We start from the raw sequence: 22,609 nt of genomic DNA on the forward strand, positions 1-22,609 counted from the left end.
CTTGGGTACTTTCACATATAGCATCTCATCTAGCTCTTCTAATAAAGTTGTGGAAGATTATACAAATGAATAAATGGAACCTCAGACAGATGAAACAACTTCCCTGGAGATAATCAGTGGTGAGTCAAAATTTGTCCTGAATACACCACATATGCTTAAGTTATTGCCTCTATTTGTGTTATTATTCACTTGGTTAATGCTACACTTGGTCTGAATGGTGAAAACACAGACTAAATTTAAGCCATCCAAGACCAAGATCACTTCTATACAATTTTTTGAAGATTATTTGAAAAGTCTGTGGCTTGTGGGGATGGTGTGCCAGGCTTCAGGTTGCAAGGTATCAAATAATAAATAGGTTGTTGTAATACTGTCCCAAACTACAGAGTCCTGATGATCAGGAGTATAGGACACACAAGTAGTTTATTATTAACACAAAATATACTTTAAGTCTTAATGTTATTAATATAAACCCATAAATGAAAGAAAGAAAAAAAATCTATAAGGCTGGAAGATAAGCATTCTGTAAAATTTAGATTTTTTTTGAATTCACCCAACCTTTCTTCTTAAACATTACTATGCATAGATCTGAACAGATTTGTGTTTATTAAGAAATTTCTCTGTGAGCAGAGCTTATAGAATTGTATTGGAAGCATAATATCATCACATCATGAATAAATGGCAGAAAAGTTTATGTCCTCTTTCTGGCAATCTTATCTTCATTTTTTTTTAAAGGTTATGGCTGTTTCAGAATTAGTATGGAGGTTTTAAATACAAGCAATCCTCAGATTCTCAGGTTGGCATTTATGAAACACAATCCATCACTCTCATTTTTTTTTATTCCTGCAGTTTAAGTAGCATAGACACTTCGTGTGCAGGGAGGAGAAGGGAAGTGGTCGTCCTCAGATATCCATTTGAATACAATGTCTATGGAAGAGGAAGTAGGGACAACTGAAAAAGGAGGAATTAAAAGGAAAAAATACCATAAGTTTTCTAAGGAAGAAGAGAGTTCTGTAATTATAAAGTAATGAAACTATTTTTATTTGTGTGTTTTATTAACCAGAATCTAAAGGCATAGCCTAAAGAGGGTTTCCAGATATGCATAGGCAACCCTACTCTAAGGAGATTATTTTGAAAGAAACCCACTTGGAACTACACATCCTGTTATCTTTGTGAACAAAAGGAACCTCAGTTCTAAATAGTCACACTTCATATTCCCTCCTTTCACGTTGTTGACAAGAGGCTGTGCTTCAAGCACCAGACTTGTGGGTTAGTGAACAAATTAAATTTCATCTGTCCACCATTAAAGAGGAATCTTTGGGCCTTTTCTGACATGTGAATCTCTATTGTAATGAGAGAGAAAAAGATAACTTCAAAACAAGCAATGATTCGTTCTTGAATTTTAAAGGCTGGTTTGCCTTATATAATGTTAGGGGGAAAGGTGACAGTGCTTGATCTAATGAAATAATGGCTCAAGAATAGGTGAGGCTACGTTAAGGTGTTACAATGACCAATTTGAACAAGGACATTCTGTGAGACAAAGGATAGCAGAACATATATCCTTGCATCAGCTTTTCAAGAAGTCACCCAAAAAAGCTGTGCATTTCCCAAAAATCTCTGTAAGACGCCTGTCACAATCCAATTATTAACCATTCAGAATCTCATAACCTTAATGAAATACTCTTTAGTTTTGTGATAATTTTAGTTTAAACAAAGGAAAGGATTTTGAGGAATATAGTAAAGTTGTACAATAATCTATATGAACTTAAATACAGTTTATGCATGATTGGTTATGCTGTTTACTTTAAGAAAGCTTTAATTACTAGCACAGACTATAGATATCACATTTATCATAGATTAAATTGACAGATAATCTTTATGGAACATGAGGTCATTTTTATAAAAAAATATATTAAGCATCATTCTCTTATTTGAAAATTGAACTCACTTATTATAAAATTGCTTCTATAAGAAAATCAGTTTCTCCTCATATGCTTTTACATGTTTTCCAGGAATGTAACCCACCATAAAAGTAAGGTACTGCTTAAATAGAAATTTTAAACCACATTCCTCTTTTAACTAGTAAGTAGTTTGGGTATCATATTAACTCTTTAGAGGTAATACTGTACCTTTAAATACATTAGAAACACAATATGTAATTACAAGTAAAAGTATGCTATTATTCTTTAAGGCTTTGAAAGAGTTAATTAATCTCCCAAAGTTCCAAATTTACCACCAATGAATAATTAAGTTATTTTCACTTCCTGACGTTTTAATAATTAAACACAATGTTGTATTTGGAACAGGAAATAGGTTTCCTTTTTTTTTTTTTTTTTTTTTTTTTTGCGGTACACGGGCCTCTCACTGTTGTGGCCTCTCCCGTTGCGGAGCACAGGCTCCGGACGTGCAGGATCAGCAGCCATAGCTCACGGGCCCAGCTGCGCCGCGGCAAGTGGGATCTTCCCGAACCGGGGCATGAACCCCTGTCCCCTGCATCAGCAGGCGAACTCTCAACCACTGTGCCACCAGGGAAGCCCAAGTTTCCTTTTTTAATATAGGTATTACTTTCTCCAAGTAAACTGTTCAGAATTTGTGAAGTAGGGAGGGAACAATTGGTTTACAGAAGCTGAATTTCAAACTGGCTACTAAGAGCAAAGATGGAGAGTAGCAAAGTATCAGGAGCTGTTATCATAGACTAGCAGATTTCCTGATCTTCTGGAGTTGGGGGGGGCAGATTTCCTTGACCTGAGAAATTGCATTTGAACTTGGTCTTACATGATAGAAAAGTTTGAAAATTGTTTTTAAATACCAAAAAAGAGTAAGCATTCTTATTGGAAATCCTCCTAAGCCAAGGAAGGAAAGAGAAAAAATCTGGAAGGTGACTAATACTGAATACTATAGTTTGGCTAGAACTATATGAGGGAGCAATAAGTAATGAGGCTATAACGAGTATATGTAGAGGCCTAGTTCTGGTTCAAGTCCCTGAACTCACCTCATCCTAGGAACACACCAAATCTACAAATATATACTGAAGAGTTTCCTTTGAAAAAAGCCAAAAAACCCAGTGGAGGAACCACTTCACATTGAAAAGTGAGACAGAAACCACACTGAAGAAGATAGGAAAGGCTAAGACACAACCTCCTCATAAACCCCACCCCAACTACGGTGACCCACAATCAGGAGGGAATTCAAAACACAGATCTTCATCTTGAGGAGCAAACGGTCTGTATCTGATGTTGGGCACCCCAACTTTTAATACCCACATCTGAGAGATGAGCCCCTGCCAAACATCAAGCTTTCAAGACCAACAGCACTCAAGCCCACACATCAGTGGGGATATGGTGAACTTAAAAATGACTCTTAAAGGCCTCACATAGATCTCACCTGATCCAGGGCCCAGCACAGAAGCAGCCCTTTGAAAAGTGCTTAGACTTTCTGTGAAAGGGATTCAGTTGAAAATTTTAAAGCATCAGTCTGAGGGCCTTGCTGGGATACTCTCTGGGGATGGAGGCTGGTAGATATCATCTTCCATGCTCTTCCTCTGCCTTGTTAAAGCAGGAGCCATGTGATTTTTTCTTTTTCTTTTTTCTTTAAAAAAAAATTCTTCTTTTTTTCTTTTTCTTTAAACTTTGCTTTTCTTTATATATTTTTGCTTTTTGGCTTTCATTTTTCTTTCTTCTGTTTTCTTCTCTTTTTTCTTTTCTTTGTCTTTGGCAGATCTTTTCTTTATCTTTATTTATTTTTGGCAGATAGCATCGTTTCTTTTTTTTAACATATATTTTTATTTTTTAACGTTTTCATTGGAGTATAATTGCTTTACAATTGTGTGTTAGTTTCTGCTTTATAACGAACTTAATCAGTTATACATATACATATATCCCCATATCTCTTCCCACTTGCGTCTCCCTCCCTGCCACCCTCCTTACCCTACCCTTCTAGCTGGTCACAAAGCACCGAGCTGATCTCCCTGTGCTATGTGGCTGCTTCCCACAGCTATCTATTTTATATTTGGTAGTGTATATATATCCATGCCACTCTCTCACATTGTCCCAGCTTACACTTCCCCCTTCACATATCCTCAAGTCCATTATCTTGTAGGTCTGCGTCTTTATTCCCAACTTGCCCCTAGATTCCTCATAACCTTTTTTTTCCTTTTTGTTTAGATTCCATATATATGTGTTAGCATACGGTATTTGTTTTTCTCTTTCTGACTTACTTCACTCTGTAAGACAGACTTTAGGTCCATACATCTCACTACAAATAACTCATTTTCGTTTCCTTTTATGGCTGAGTAATATTCCACTATATATGTGCCAAATCGTCTTTACCCATTCATCTGTTGATGGACACTTAGGTTACTTCCATGTCCTGGCTATTGTAAATAGAGCTGCAATGAACATTTTGACACATGACACTTTTTGAATTATGGTTTTCTCAGGGTATAACACCCATTTATGACAAAATCCCTCCAGAAAGTAGGCATAGAGGGAACTTACCTCAATGTAACAAAGGACATATATGACACACCCACAGCTAACATCGTCCTCAATGGTGAAAAATTGAAATCATTTCCACTAAGATCAGGAATAAGACAAGGTTACCAATTCCCACCACTATTATTCAACAGAGTTTTGGAAGTTTTAGTCGCAGCAATAAGAGAAGAAAAAGAAATAAAAGGATTCCAAATTGGAAAAGAAGAAGTAAAGCTGTCACTGTTTGCAGATGACATGATACTATACCTGGAGAATCCTAAAGATACTATCAGAAAACTATTAGAACTAATCAATGAATTTGGTAAAGTAGCAGGATACAAAATTAATGCACAGAAATCTCTTGCATTCATATACATTAATGATGAAAAATCTGAAAGAGAAATTACAAAAGCACTCTCATTTACCATTGCAACAAAAGGAATAAAATAATTAGGAATAAACCTACCTAAGGAGACAAAATACCTGTAGGCAGAAAATTATAAGACACTGATGAAAGAAATTAAAGATGATACAAATAGTTGGAGAGATATACTGTGATCTTGGAATGGAAGAATCAACATTGTGAAAATGATTATATTACCCAAAGGAATCTACAGATTCAGTGCAATCCATACCAAACAACCAGTGGCATTTTTCACAGAACTAGAACAAAATTTTTCACAGTCTATATGGAAACACAAAAGACCCCAAAGAGCCAAAGCAATCTTGAGAAAAATAATGGAGCTGGAGGAATCAGGCTCTCTGACTTCAGACTATACTACAAAGCTACAGTAATCAAGACAGTATGGTACTGGCACTAAAACAGAAATATAGATCAATGGAACAGGATAGAAAGCCCAGAGATAAACCCACGTGCATATGGTCACCTTATCTTTGATAAAGGAGGCAATAATATACAGTGGAGAAAAGACAATCTCTTTAATAAGTGGTGCTGGGAAAACTGGACAGCGACATGTAAAATAATGATATTAGAATACCCCCTAGCACCATACACAAAAATAAGCTCAAAATGGATTAAAGACCTAAATGTAAGGCCAGACACTGTCAAACTCTTAGAGGAAAACATAGGCAGAACACTCTATGACATAAATCACAGCAAGATCCTTTTTGACCCACCTCCTAGAGGAATGGAAATGAAAACAAAAATAAACAAATGGGACCTAATGAACCTTAAAACTTTTGCACAGCAAAGGAAACCATAAACATGACGAAAAGACAGCCCTCAGATTGGGAGAAAATATTTGCAAATGAAGCAACTGACAAAGGATTAATCTCCAATATTTACAAGCAGCTCATGCAGCTGAATATGAAACAAAAAAAACAACCTGATGCAAAAATGGGCAGAAGGCCTAAATAGACATTTCTCCAAAGAAGATATACAGATTGCCAACAAACACATGAAAGAATGCTCAACATCATTAATCATTAGAGAATTTGAAATCAAAAGTACAATGAGATATCATCTCACACCGGTCAGAATGGCTATCGTCAAAAAATTTAAAAATAATAAATGCTGGAGAGGATGTGGAGAAAAGGGAACCCTCTTGCACTGTTGGTGGGAATGTAAATTGATACAGCCCCTGTGGAGCACAGTATGGAGGTTCCTTAGAGAACTAAAAATAGAACTACCATACGACCCTGAAATCCCACTACTCAGCAGGTGTCATCTTTGCATTTCTCCTGTGACCCTCTGTAGCCAGTGGGCACTGTCTTCACATTCACCCTTTGGCATGTTCCAGAGTGCTAGTATCTTCCAGAGCGGTGCTTCTACACAGTTCTGGTGATGTAATTTTTTTATCTAACTGAATTTTGTATTTGCTGCAAAGGGGGAGTCCTTTAATCACCTAACTGGAGATCTGGGGTCTTGTCATCCCATATGCCATGGGACTGTGTCAACGAAAGTAAGATTTCTTGGTAGACTACCACTCCTAGGTCAGTTCACAGATTGCAGACCCCCAGTCTTTCTGAGAAAGAGGCCTATATGCTTGTCCAGGAATTTTCGCCTGAGGGGTAGGCTTCTCTTTTGACACATACATAGGGGCCTATAGAGGTATTCTCAGGCAATAGAGCTTAGTGGATTCAATATTTACACTTTCCCTCTGGCTCACTCCAGCTCACAGATATCTTCCAGAAAAGAGCTTATACCTTCTCTGGTTTTACAGCTGATTTTTATAGCTGCTTCCAGAAGACACATCTATATCACCACTCTCAGGTGGTCAGTGGGGCTTACACTCACAGGTCTCACAAGATTGTAACCAATGGAGAAAGAGTTCTTCAATAGGTACCACTCTCCAGGGCACAGCAAAAGGCAACAGATCAAAGAGCTCAGTTTTTCTGTGAAAGAGGCTTTATTAGTTTATCATAATAGCTGCAGGCTGAGTGACAGGATTCTAATTAAACACACATTTAAGGGCTGACTGTAAACTTTTCCTGGGACTTCAGAGGGTAGGCACTTTGTGCTCTCCCCATGCCATGGTCCAGAGTGGCAACATTTCTCATAGCAGAGCACTTATATGTGCCTTGTGCCCCAGGTTTTATGTCTAGCCCCTTATTTTTGCAACTGCTGCCCAGGGATACTCCCTTGATTGCCTAGCTCTGGTGGTCAAGAGGGCTTGTATTCCTGGGACATAAGTGACTGTGACAATCAGAGAAAGAGTGCTTGGCAGAATACCACCCCCAGAGAACTTCACAGATAACAGACTGAAACACACCCTCAGGCTTTCTATGAAAAAAGCCCACTTGCTTGTCTTGGAGATTCTGTTTTAGGGGCAGGATTCAGGTTTTGTACGTATCTAAGAGTTATTGAGATGCTCTCAGAAAATGTAGGCAAGGTGCCATGTTTGTGCCCTCCTGCTACCCCACTACAGCTCACTGGTATCTTCTAGAAAGGAGCTTATAAGAACGTCAATTCTTGTGACTGCCTCCCAAGGGACACCTCCAGATCACTTGGTTCCGGTGGCCAATAGGGCTTATGTTTGCAGTTCCACAAGACTATGTATATTTAAACTCTAAAAGCTGCTGCCTGAGGGTCTGGCTTCGAATCAGTATGTATTTGGTACTGACAGATCCTCCACTTAGGGACACTGACTGTCCCAAATGTCATGGCACACCATCAACTACTGGGAGCTCTTAAAAATAAAATGGGCTGCTTAAACAATCAAAAAGGTCTGAGAGACAACCAACAACTAGAGTAGGGTTGAATGATAAGTTTTATATCCTACACAATTCCAACCCTAGAAGACTGGAAGAGGTGGCTATTTAATCCAATACATAGAAAACAAAACAGAAAGTCAAGGAAAATGAAGAAACAAAGGAATATGTTCCAAGTGGAAGAGCAAGATAACTCGGGGGAAAAGAAACCTTAATTAAGAGAAATAAGTAATTTACACGTTAAAGAGTTAAAAGTGATGATCATGAAGATGTTTACCAAAATCAGGAGATGAATGGATTAACACAGTAAGAACTTCAACAAAGAGATAGAAAATATGAGAAAGTACTAAGCAGAAATCACAGAGCTGAAAAATACAATTGCTTAACTAAAATATATGCTAGAGGGATTTGACAGAGAGTAGATAAAGAAGAAAAGATCAGTTAACTCAAACAAAGGGGACAGTAACTCAACCAATCAGAGCAGCAAAAAGAAAAAAAAAGAAAAACATGAAGATAGTTTAAGGGACTTATGAGGCAACATCAAGCAAACTAACATTTGCATTACAGGAATATGAGAAAGAGAAGAGAGAGAGAAAAAGGCAGAAAAATTATTTGAAGAAAGAATGTCCGAAGACTTCCCTAACCTGAGGAAAGAAACAGACGTACAGATCCGGGAAGCTCAGAGAGTTCCAAATAAGATAAATACAAACAAAACCACACCAAGATACATTAAGATTAAAGTGTCAAAACGTAAAGACATGGAGAAAATTAAAAGCAGCAAGAGAAAACAACTGATCACATACAAGGGAAACCCCATAAGACTAGCAGTAGATTTTTCAGAAGAAACTTTGCTAACCAGAGGATGTGGCATGATATATTCAAAGTATTGAAATTAAAAAAAAATTGTCCAACCAAGAATACCTTATCTGGCAAAGTTATCAGTTAGAATTGAAGGAGAGATAAAGTTTTCCAGGTATGGGATTTCATTACTCTTAAACTGGCCTTACAATATATGTTAAAGGGACTTCTTTAAGTTGAAAAGAAAAGGCACTAATTAATAACAAAACATTTGAAAATATAAATCTCATTGTAAAAGACACACATACGTATATACATACAAACTAGTAGATTAACCACTTATAATGCTAGAATGAAAGTTAAAAAAGAAAAATTAGCAAAAATGCTTGTAACTATAATAATTAGATAAGGATACACAAAATAAAAATATGGAAAATGTGACATGAAAAACATAAAACATGGGGAAGAGTATAAAAGTGTATAGTTTCAGAATGGGCAGAAGACCTAAATAGACATTTCTTGAAAGAAGATATACAGGTTGCCAACAAACACATGAAAGAATGCTCAACATCATTAATCATTAGAGAAATGTAAATCAAAACTACAATGAGATATCATCTCACACCGGTCAGAGTGGCCATCATCCAAAAAATCTACAAACAATAAATGCTGGAGAGGGTGTGGAGAAAAGGGAACCCTCTTGCACTCTTGGTGGGAATGTAAATTAATAGAGCCACTATACAGAACAGTATGGAGGTTCCTTAAAAAACTAAAAATAGAACTACCATATGACACAGCAATCCCACTACTGGGCATATCCCCTGAGAAAACCATAATTCAAAAAGAGTTATGTACCTCAATGTTCATTGCAACTCTATTTACAATAGCCAGGACATGGAAGCAACCTAAGTGTCCATCAGCAGCTGAATGGAGAAAGAAGATGAGGCACATATATACAATGGAATATTACTCAGCCATAAAAAGAAACAAAATTGAGTTATTTGTAGTGAGGTGGATGGACCTAGAGTCTGTCATACAGAGTGAAGTAAGTCAGAAAGAGAAAAACAAATACTGTATGCTAACAAGTATATATGGAATCTAAAAAAAAAACAACCAAAAATGGTCATGAAGAACCTAGTGGCAAGACGAGAATAAAGATGCAGACCTACTAGAGAATGGACTTGAGGATACGGGGAGGGGGAAGGGTAAGCTGGGACAAAGTGAGAGAGTGGCTTGGACATATATACACTACCAAATATAAAATAGATAGCTGGTGGGAAGCAGCCACATAACACAGGGAGATCAGCTCGGTGCTTTGTGACCACCTAGAGGGGTGGGATAGGGAGGCAGGGAGGGAGGGAGGGAGACACAGAGGGAAGAGATATGGGGATATATGTATATGTATAACTGATTCACTTTGTTATAAAGCAGAAACTAACACACCATTGTAAAGCAATTATACTCTAATAAAGATGTTAAGAAACAAAAATCTATGCTGACTATAAGAGATTCACTTCATATGTAAGAACATATGTAGACTGAAAGTGAAGGGATGGAAAAATACTCCATGCAAATGGAAACAGAAGAACGCTGGGGTAGCTCTACTTATATTGGACAAAAATAAACATTAAAACAAAGATTGCTATAAGAGGGAAAGAAGGATATTACATAATGATAAAGGGGTAACTGTAACCAGAGTACATAACATTAGTAAATATTAATTCACCCAACTTAGGATCACCTAAATAAATAAAGCAAATATTAATAGAATTAAAGGGAGAAATAGAAAATAAAACATTAATAATAGGAGACTTTAATTCTCCACTTACTTCAATGGATGGATCATCCTGCCAAAAAATCAAGAAGGAAACATTGTCTGTAAAGGACTCTTTAGACATGTCAGACATAACAGATAAATACAGAACATTTCATCCAAAAGCAACAAAATAAACATTCTTAGTTCACACGGAACATTCTCCAGGCTAGATCATAAGTTAGGCCACAGAACAAGTATTAACAAATTTAAGAATACTGAAATCATATCAAACATCTTTTTCAACTTCAAAGGTATGAGGCTAGAAATGAACTACAAGAAGAAAACCAGAAAATTAAAAATATGTGGAGATTACACTACATAATACTGAACAACCTATGGGTCAATGAAGACTTCAAAAGAGAAGTCAAAAATACCTTGTGACAAATAAAATTGTAAATAAAATATATCAAAACTTATGATATATGAAAAAGTAGTTCAAACAGGGAAGCTCATAGCAATAAAATTTTACCTCAAGAAACAAGAAACATCTCAAATAATCAATATAAATTTACACCTCAAGGAATTAGAAAAAAAAGAGCAAATGAAGTCCAATGTTTGTACAAGAAAGGAAATAATAAAAAAATGATCAGAGCATAAGTAAAGTAGAAACTAAAAAAGACAATAAAAAATTAATTAAACCAAAAGCTGGTTCTTTGAAAGATAAACAAAACTGATATACCAAGAAAAAAAGAAACAGAACTCAAATAAATAGAATCAGAAATGAAGCAGGAAATGCTACAACTGATACCCCAGAAATACAAAAGATCAGAAGAAACTACTATGGATAATTATGCCAACAAACTGGACAACCTAGAAGAAATAAATTCCTAGAATTAAACAATCACCTACAACTAAATCATGATGAAACAAGGAAGAATTAATGTCTATACTTCTCAAACTCTTCCAAAGAATAGGTATGAACGGAACATTTCCAAACCCATTTTACATGGTGAGCTTTACCTTGATACCAGTAACATACAAGCAAGCCAGAAGAAAATTACAGGCTGATGTATATAATAAGCATAAATTCAAAAATCCTTAACAAAATACTAACAAACCATATTTAACAGCACATTAAAAGGATCACACACCATGATCAAGTTGGATTTATGCCAGGGATGCAAGGTTGGTTCAAATTTTGCAAATCAATGAGATACACCACATTAACAAATGAAGGATAAAAATCTTATGATCACCTCAATAGATGCAGAAACAAGTATTTGACAAAATAAAAATCAATTTATAATAAAAATTCTCAACAAAATGGGTATAGAGGGAATGTGCTTCAACATACTAAAGGCCATATATGACAATCCTACAGCTAACATCATACTCAATGATGAAGAGCTAAAATCTTTTCTTCTAAGATCAAGAACAAGACAATAAAAACCCTAAAGTCTCCACCCAAAACCATTAGAATTAATAAATTGCAGCATACAAAATCAATACACAAAAATTGGTTGCATTTCCATGAACTAATAATGAATTATAAGGAAGAGAAATTAAGAAAACAATAACATTTACAATCTCATCAAAAATAATAAGATGTCTAGGAATAAAATTAACCAAGGAAGTAAAAGACCTCTATTCTAAAAACTATAAGATATTGATGAAACAACATTAACAACAACTTGAAGAAGACACATACAAATTGAAAGATATTCCATGCTCATGGCTTAGAAGAATCAATATTGTGTAAAAGTCTGTACTACCCAAAGCAATGTACAGATTCAGTACAAACCCTATCAAAATTCCAGTGGCATTTGTGAAACCTAACTCAAAATGAATTATAGACTTGAATGTGAGATTGGATCTGGATGGTAGAGTAGGAGGACATGAAACTCACCTCTCCCTACAAATACATCAAAAACACATTGACATGTGGAAAAATTCTCATGGAAAACTAACTGGAAACTGGCAGAAGAAATATACAGTCAAAGCTGCAAGAAGGATTTCTACATAACCAGGCAGAAAGGAAAAAAGGCATAGGGTCAGGACCTCTGCCCCTGGAAAGGATATGAAAGGAAGAGAAAGTCTGCACAGGCAGACACTCGTCCTGGGGAGTGAGTAGGTTGAGCCACACACTGGGTGTCTCAGTCCTGGGGTCCTGCACAGAAGAGGCAAACCTCCTTGGCTGCTGGGACAGATAAAAGGGCTGGAGGGGCTTCCCTGGTGGCGCAGTGGTTGAGACTCCACCTGCCGATGCAGGGGACATGGGTTTGTGCCCCAGTCCAGGAGGATCCCACATGCTATGGAGTGGCTGGGCCCATGAGCCATGGCCATTGAGCCTGCATGTCTGGAGCCTGTGCTCGTCAAAGGGAGAGGCCACGACAGTGAGAGGCTCACGTACCACGAAAAAAAAAAAAATGTGACTGGAGAAGCCTAGATTCTACTCATGAAGAGTGCACGGGTGCCGACATGCCAACAAACAGTGTGGAGAGAGCTCTGCACTGCCAGATGCCACCTTGCCACACTCCCCAATACAAGCCAGGTTAACAGCCTGGCCTCTCTCATTCCACACCACAGCTTGGTGCTGGATCTAGGGCAGCTGGACCCTGGGAAAAGACTAGCAATGCAGAAATGGCCTGGGTGTCTGGTGTGTGGTCAAGGTGGGGCTGCAGCGGCCATTGTCAGTACTTACTTGGGTGGTACCTCTAAAATCCCTGTGACCAGCAATTTTTATCTCCCAGCCTATTGAGTGCTCTGGCCCCACCCACTCCACACTACAGCTTGGTGCTGGATCTGAAGCAAGCAGGTCTTAGGAGAAGACTTGATCTAGGGACACAAAAGTCCTGGGAGACTTGGATATGGTCCAGGTAGAGGAGCAGTGGTCATTGTTGGCAGTTACATGGGTAGCAACTTGGGAGCCACCATGACCATCACACTGCCGTCTGTTTCTTAGCTAACCAAGTGTTCCAACCTCACCCACTCCACACCACATCTTGACACTACATCTGGGCAGATGGGTCCTAGGATAAGACTGCCACAGAGGCAACCCAGATCTATGAGGTCACTTCAATATCTGCAGCCACAATCCCCAGTTCCCACCTAGCAAATACCGTAGTCTTTCCCACCCCACACCACAGCCTTGCACTAGATTTGGAACAACTACAACAGGGGAAGATATGTAACCTTTGGCTCTATCTGAGCAGAGCCATGAATACCTATAAAGGTGGTAAATCAGTCTTCTCTGAGTGCACTGGCCTCACTTGCTGCAGCACTCTCCTCCTTTGGGGCAGGACACTCAGTAAAGGGGAATGATGTCTGATTGAGCCTGAAACTCAGGGCTTCTGATCCAAGGGAAGAAGAGCAGACCCCACCCATGAAAGGGTGGCAACAGCCATGGAGCAGAGAAGTCCAGCCTCATTCACTGCATAGGCTTTAGATCTTCAAACACCAACCACAGCCACTATCAAGATGATAGTGGCCAGAACACTGTGAGGAAAGATGTGGCTGACATCCATATCAAAATCAGCTCTCACACCAAAGACACTGGACACACAGAGCCTACATAGGAATGTTCTCACATGAAAACACCACTTTGAGACCACAATCGATAACTATTTCTCTTAAATTCATAGAGATAGAGAAAGTTAAGTAAAACAAAAAGGTAGAAGAATCACTCCCAATTAAAAGAGTAAGAAAAATCCCCTGAAAGAATAAATAATGAAACAGAGATCACTGCTCGACCAGACACTGAGTTCAAACAGGTGGTATTAAAATTCTAACTGAATTAAGAAAGATTACTGTAACAAGTAGCTAGAAACTATAAAGAAGAATCAATCAAAAAAAGACAATTCAATCACTGAGATAAAAACCAATCTGGAAGTAATGAATAGAGGACTAAATGACACAGGAGAATGAATAAGTGATCTGGAAGTTAGAATAATGGAAACCACACAATCAGATTAGCAGACACAAAGAAAAATGAAAAAAGAAAAAGAAAGCAACATACAAAATTGATGGGATAATATGAAATGTGCTAACCTACACATAATAGGTGTTCCAGAAGGCGTAGAGAGAGTGAGAGAAGGGAATTGAAAACATATTTGAAGAAATTATGGATGAAAACACCCCAAGTCTAAAAATCGAAACAGATATCCAGGTACAGGAAACACAGAGAGTCCCAAACAGGATGAACGCAAACAGACCCACAACAAGACATATCATAATTAAAAGGGTAAAATTAAAAATAAAGAGATGATTCTAAGGGCAGCAAGAGAAAATCAAAGAGTCAGTTACAAGGGAACCCCATAAGGTTATCAGCTTATTTATCTGCAGAAGCTTTTCATGCCAGAAGGGAGTGGCATGATATATTCAAAGTGCTGAAAGGGGAAAACCTACAGCCTAGGATACTCTACCTAGCAAAATTACCATTTAGGATCGAAGGAGAGGTAAAGAATTTCTCAGACAAGCAAAAATTCAGCAATACTAAGCCTAACCTAAAAGAAATATTGAAGGATCTTCTCTAAGTAGAAAAGAAACAAGAATTTATAGAAAAGAGAAAATCACAATAGAAAAGGCAAATATATAGTAAGGATTGAAGATCACTTAACTAAGCTACTACATAGATTAAAAAAACAATAAAAAAAATTGTAAAAGCAATTATAACTACAACAAACAGAAAAAGGATAAGCATGAAGATGTAAAATAGGACATTAAAATAATGTAGGGGAGAGATATAAAACCATAGATATTTTAGAAAGTATTTAAACTTGAATGACAGATTAAAGCAAGTAGATATAGTTATGGGTAAACATACTTGAACTCCATGGTAACCACAAAAAAAGCATACAATAGATACACAAAAACAAAAAATAAATTAAAGCATAATACAAAAGAAAATCATCAAAACACAAAAGTTAAAACAAAAAAGAGTAAAAAACGAACAAAGAAGAACTACAGAAACAACTGGAAAAAAAGGGTTAAAATGGCAATTCATACATACCACTCAATAATTACTTTAAATGCTCAGATTAAAAGACTGAGCATTGGATTTTAAAAAATGGGATATAATATTCTGCCTATAAGAGACTCATTTCAGCATGAAAGACATACACAGACTGAAGGGGAGGGGATAGGAAAATGTACTTCATGCAAATGGAAATGACAAGAAAGTGGGGGTAGCAATACTCATATCAGATGAAATAAACTTTAAAGAAAATGCTATAAAGAAAAACAAAGGCATTATATAATGATAAAGACATCAATACAAGGAGAGGATAATAACACTCATTACCATAAACACACCCAATATAGGAGCACCTAAATATAGAAAGCAAATACTAACAGACATAAAGAGAGAAATTGACAGGAATACAATAATAGTAAAAGACTTTTATTCTCACTGACATCAATGGACAGATCATGCAGACAGAAAATCAATTGGCAACAGAGGTCCTAATGACACAATAGAAAAATTGGACTTAATTGATATCTAAAGGACACTATATACAAAAAAAAGCAGAATACACATTTTTTAAGCATGCAAGGAATGTTCTGTAAGATAGATCACATAGCAGATCACAAAGCAAACCTCAACAAATTTAAAATAAGAGGATAGAAATTATATTAAGCAACTTTTCTTACCACAATTGTATGAAACTAGAAATCAACTACAGAAAGAAAAACAGGAAAATAACAAACATGTGGAGATTAAACAAAATGCTACTAAAAAACCTACAAGTCAATGGCAAAATCAAAGAAGAAATAAGACAATACCTTGAGAAAAATGAAAAGGAAACACAACTTTACAAAATCTGTGGGATGCAGCAAAAGCAGTTCTAGAAGGGAAAGTTCATAGGAATACAAACCTTCCTCAAGAAATAAGAAAAATCTCAAATAAACAACCCAACTTACCACCTAAAATAATTGAAAAAGAAGAAAAAGCAAAGTCAACATAATAAAGGGAATAATAAAGATCAGAGAGGAAATCAATGAAATAGAAATAAAAAACACAATGGAAAATAATCAAAAAAACCAAGAGTTGGTTTTTTGAAAAGATAAACAAAATTGGCAAACCTTTAGCTAGGCTCACTAAGAAGAATCAAGGAGGACCCAAATAAACAAGAAATGAAAGAGGAGAAATTACAACCAATAACATGGAAATACAAAAATATCCTAAGAGAATACCATGAACAATTTTATGCCAACAAATTGGACCACCTAGAAGAAATGGACAAATTTCTAGAAACATACATCATGCCAAGGAGGTGAAAGACCTATACGCTGAAAACTAAAAAATATTGATAAGGAAATTGAAGTTCATTCATAGAAATGGAAAGATATCCCATGCTCTTGAATTGGAAGAATTAATAGTTTTAAAATGACCATACTACCCAAAGCAATCAACAGATTTAATGCAAAGCCTTTGAAATACCCATGATATTTTTCACAGAAACAGAACAAACAATCCTAAAATTTATATAGAATCACAATAGACCCATAATTGCCAAATCACTCCTGAGAAAAAAGAACAAAGCTGGAGGTATGGCCTTTTGAGACTTCAGTCTATACTACAATGCTATAGTAAAACAGCATGGTACTGGCACAAAAACAGACACATAGATCAGTGGAACATAACAGAGAGCCTAGAAATAAACCCATGCATCTATGGTCAATTAATCTACAACAAAGGGGCAAGAATATACAATGGAGAAAACACAGTTTCTTTAACATTTGTGCTGGGAAAGCTGAATAGACAAAAGTAAAGCAATGAAATTAGAACATTCTCTTACACTGTATACAAAAATAAACTCAATGGTTAAAAGACCTAAATGTAAGACATGACACCATAACACTCTTAGAAGATAATATAGACAGAACACTCTTTGACAAAAATCATAGCAATATTTTCTTAGATCAGTCTCCCAAGGGAAAATAAATAAAATCACAAATAAACAAATGGCACCTAATCAAACTTAAAAGATTTGCACAGCAAAGGAAACTAGTGACAAAATGAAAAGATGACCTACAGAATGGGAAAAAAACATTTGAAAATCATGTAATTGATAAGCAGTTAATACCCAAATATATATTTAAAAACTCATACAACTCAGTAGCAAATAAACCCTAAATTATCCAATTTTAAAATGGGCAGAGGATCTGGGTAGACATTTTTTTGAAGAAAACATACAAATGGCCAACAGTTACATGAACAGATGCTTAACATCACTCATCATCAGCGAAATTCAAATCAAAACCACAGTGAGATATCACCTCACACCTATTATAATGGTTATTATCAAAAATACAAGAAATAACAAGTATTGGCAAGGATGTGTGGAAAAGGGAATCATAGTACACTGTCGGTGAGAATGTAAATTGGTTGAGCCATTATGGGAAACAGTATGGAAGTTCCTCAAAAAATTAAAAATAGAAATACTGTGACTTCTGCAATTCTACTTCTGCATACTTATCTGAAGAACATAAAAACAATAACTGGAAAGTATATATGCACCTTCATGGTCACTGCATCATGATTTACAATAGTGAAGGTATGGAAACAACCTAAATGTCCACTGACAGATTAATGAATAAAATGTGAGAAATATATGGTATTAAGACATAAAAAAACAATGAAATCTTGCCATTTGCACCAACATGGATGGAACTTAAGGACATTATGCTTAGTATAAGTAAGATAGAGAAAGACAAGTACTATATGATCTCATATTAGGACACCCCTCCAAAAAAACAAGCTATAATTATAGAGAACAGAATGGTGTTTGCCAGAGGTGAGGGTGGGGTAAGAATGAAGGGTTGATGAAATGGGTGACAGGAGGCAAAAGGTACAAAATTCCAGTTATAAAATATATGCCATGGGGATGTAATGTACAGCACAGTAATTATGGTGCATAATACCATATTGCATATTTGAAAGTTGCTAAGAAAGTAGATATTAAAAGTTCTCATCACAAGAAAAAAATTTGTAGCTACATATGATGATGAATGTTAACTAGACTTATTGTAGTGATAATTTTGCAATATATACAAATATTTAATTATGTTGTACACCTGAAACTAATATAATGTTGTTTTTCAGTTATATGTCAATTTAAAAAATAGAGGCCTATAATATAGAGGAATTTGAATGCAATTTTGTGTGGTGGGTGAGGAGGTGGATCATAAGGATTATGAAAATAAAGTACCTTATATCTAACAGGTCTTGAGAAATAATGATAAAATATAAGAATGTGGGGACTTTATATGGTTTGTCACAATCAATCCTCACAATTCCATGATAGGTATGATAATTATCATCATTTGCTAGATTACAAAAAACAAAACAAAAAACACAAGATAGAGAGGTTATGTAATTTGGTCAAGGATATACAGCTAATAATTAGTGATAGGGCTGGGAATTTTTTAATCCTGGAAGTCTGAGTCCAGAAATCATGTGTTTAATCACTGTAGAATTCGTCTATAAACTAATTCAGTAAAATATATTTCCTGGGAAGCATTTACATTTTATGGTGTTTTCCCCTTTTAATAAAAATATGTATCAGACACACAGAATGTTGTGATACATGCATTTGGATTTTGTTCACATTTTCCAACATCCTAAAAACTCATTTTTGTCTCTACCTTCTTTCTAAATGCTTATTTCAATCTCTTCTGTGGGAGCAAACCTTGGAGATGAGTGTAAATAAATATATGATATTATGAATGGCCTCAGCAATAATTGTATACAAATGCATAAAAGAAAAACTTGAAAAACAACACTGAAATATTAAATTTGGTTATCTTTGGTAAACTTGCTTATGAATAGTTACAATTTTCTACTTTAATTTGTCTGATTTGCTAGAATTTCTTTAGTATACATATTGGTTTTAATCAGAAAATAGTACTATAAAGCATGACTCAGCAATTAGGTAAACGAAGAAAAATACAATTGCTTCAGAACAAATAACATTTTGAGATGCACTAAAAAAGACAGTAAGGCATAATGGATAGTTGGTAGACATTACATCACATAGAAAGGGAGTGTAGGTTATGAAACATCCATGGAACGTATTATATAATAGATTATATACTAGATCTTATAGGAAACCTGAGATGAAAAAAGCAGTAATTATGAATGTGACCTTATGAGACCAAGGTTAGAATTACCAAGAATGTAGATAGTAGAAAATAAAAAGGACACTGAATAACCAACATAAGATAATGTAAGGCAATGCTATGATATCTAATGCAAATAAATTTTAAAATACATTTTAATGGATGATTTTCTATTAAAAGAATTATCCAAATGAAATAAGAAAATAAAAATGAAACCATAGAATATTTTCTCACACCATATACAAAAATAAATTCAAAATGAATTAAAGACCTAAGTGTAAGACCAGAAATCATAAAATTCCTAGAAGAAAATATAGACAATACAGTCTTTGACATGATTCTTAGCAATATATTTTGGATCTGTCATCTTGGCCAGGTGAAACAAAATTAAAAAATAAACAAATCAGATGTAACTAAATGCACAAGCTTTTGCACAGTGAAGGAAACCATCAAAAAAACAAAAAGAAAACCTATAGAATGAGAGATGATATTTGCAAATGTTACTTCTGATAAGGTGTTAATATCCAAAATATATAGATATCAATACCCAAAAAACAAACCGATTAAAAAATGTGCAGAAGATGCAATTAGCCACTTTTCCAAAGAAGATATACAGATGCTCAATAGGCACATGAAAAGATGCTCAATATCACAAAGCATTAGGGAAATGCAAATCAAAACCACAATGAGGTATCACCTTAAATCTGTCAGAATGGCTATCTTCAAAAGACAGCAAATATGTGACAAAGTGAGAGAGAGGCATGGACATATATACAGTACCAAACGTAAGGTAGATAGATAGTGGGAAGCAGCCGCATAGCACAGGGAGATCAGCTCGGCACTTGGTGACCGCCTGGAGGGGTGGGATAGGGAGGGTGGGAGGGAGGGAGACGCAAGAAGGAAGGGATGTGGGAACAGATATATATGTATGACTGATTCACTTTGTTATAAAGCAGAAACTAATAAAAAAATAAAAATTTTAAAAAAAGACAGCAAATAATAAATGTTGGCAAGGATGTGGAGAAAATAGAACCCTAGTTCACTGTTGGTGGGAATGTAAATTGGTACAGCCTGTATGGAAAAGAGTATGGAGGTTCCTCAGAAGGTTAAAAATAGATCTACCATATGATCCAGCAATTCCACTCCTGGATATTATCCAAAATAAATGAAAACATTAATTTGAAAGGGTACATACACCCCAATGTTCATAGCAACATTATTTACAATAGCCAAGACATGGAAACAACCAAAGTGTCCATTAACAGACGAATGGATAAAGAAGATGTGATATACATATATAAAATGGAATATTCCTCAGACATCGAAAAACTAAATTTTGCCATTTATAACAACATGGATGGGTATTATGCTTAGTGAATTAAGTCAGAGAAAGTCAAATACTGCATGTTTTCACTTATATGTGGAATCTAAAAAATAAAACAAATGAAAAAAAAATTAAAAAAATATAAATATACTCATAGCTACAGAGAACAAAACAGCTGCTGGAAGAGGTGTGGGGAGGGGGCAAGATAGGAGAATGGGATGAATAAGTACAAACTACTAGGTATAAAATAAATAAGACATCCCACACCCCTATTGTCAATTAATCTACGACAAGGAGGCACATATATACAATGGGGAATGGAGAGTCTCTTCAAAAAGTGGTGCTGGGGAAATGGGATAGTCACATGTAAAACAATTAGATTAAAATATTCCCTTGCACCTTCTAGAAAAATAAACTAAAAATAATTTAAAGACCTAAATGTAAGAACAGAAATATAAAACTCCTAGAAGAGAATATAGGCAGAACATTCCTTGACATAACCTGAAACAATATATTTTTTTGGATCAGTCTCTTAAGGCAAAAGAAATAAAATGAAAAATAAACAAATGGGACCTAATTAAACTTAAGAGCTTTTGTACAGCAAAGGAAGCCAATGACAAAATGACAAGACAACTTATGGAATGAAGAAAATATTTGCAAATTATGTGACAAATAAAGGGTTAATATCCAAAATACGTGAGCAGCTCATGCAAATCCATATTAAAAAAAACAAAAACAAAACAAACAATCCAATCAAAAAATGGGCAGAAGACCTGAACAGACATTACTCCAAAGAAGACATACAGATGGCTAACAGACAAATGAAAAGATGTCCAACATTGTTAATTATCAGAGAAATGTCAATGTAAACAATGATATATCACCTCAAACCCATCAGAATGGCTATCATCAAAAAGTCTACAAGTAACAAATATTGGACAAGATGTGAAGAAAAGGGAACCATTTTACACTGCTTGTTGGAATGTAAATTGGGGCAGCCACTATGGAAAATAATTTTAGAGGTTCCTTAAATACCAAAAATAGACATACTATATAACTCAGCAATTCGACTCTTGGGTATATATCCAGAAAAAAAAGACTAATTCAAAAAGATACACACCCCCTCATCCAGTGTTCATAGAAGCTTTATTTACAATAGCCAAGACATGAAAGCATCCCAAGTGCCCAAAAGATGATTGGATTAAGAAAATATTATATATATATATATATATATATATATATATATATATATATATACACACACACACACACACAATGGGATATTACTCAGCCATAAAAAAGAATGAAATTCTGCCTTTTGCAGCAAAGTTAGTATCAGTGAATATTATGCTTAGTGAAATAAGTTATATAGAGAAAGAGAAATACCGTATGATATCACTTGTATGTGGAATCTAAAATATAATACAATGGAATGTATGTCCAAAATAGAAACAGATTCACAGATTTAGAAAACAAACTTGTCATTACCAAAGGGGATAGGGAAGGGGGTAGGGACAAATTAGGGGTATGGTATTAACAGATACAAACTACTGTATATAAAATAGATAAGATACAAGGATACACAGTATAGCACAGGGAATTATAGCCATTATCTTTAATATTCTCTAACAGAGTATAATCTAAAAAAATACTCAATCACTATACTATATACCTGAAAGTAATGTAATACTGTAAATCAACTATACTTTAAATAAATAAAGGAAGGAAGGAAGGAAGGAAACAAAGAGAGAAAGAAAGAAGAAAGAAAGAAAGAAAGAAAAAAAGAAAGAAAGAAAGAAAGAAAGAGAGAAAGAAAGAAAGAAAGAAAGAAAATACAACAGTGTAATGCACAGCACAGGGAAGGTAAACAATATTTTATAATAACTTTATTTTATTATTTTATTTGGTTTTTATTGGAGTATAATTGCTTTGCTGTGTTGTGTTAGTTTCTGCTGTACAACAAAGTTAATC

The sequence above is a fragment of the Hyperoodon ampullatus genome, assembly GCF_949752795.1.
Source record: "Hyperoodon ampullatus genome assembly, chromosome: X".
Classification (NCBI taxonomy): Eukaryota; Metazoa; Chordata; class Mammalia; order Artiodactyla; family Ziphiidae; genus Hyperoodon; species Hyperoodon ampullatus.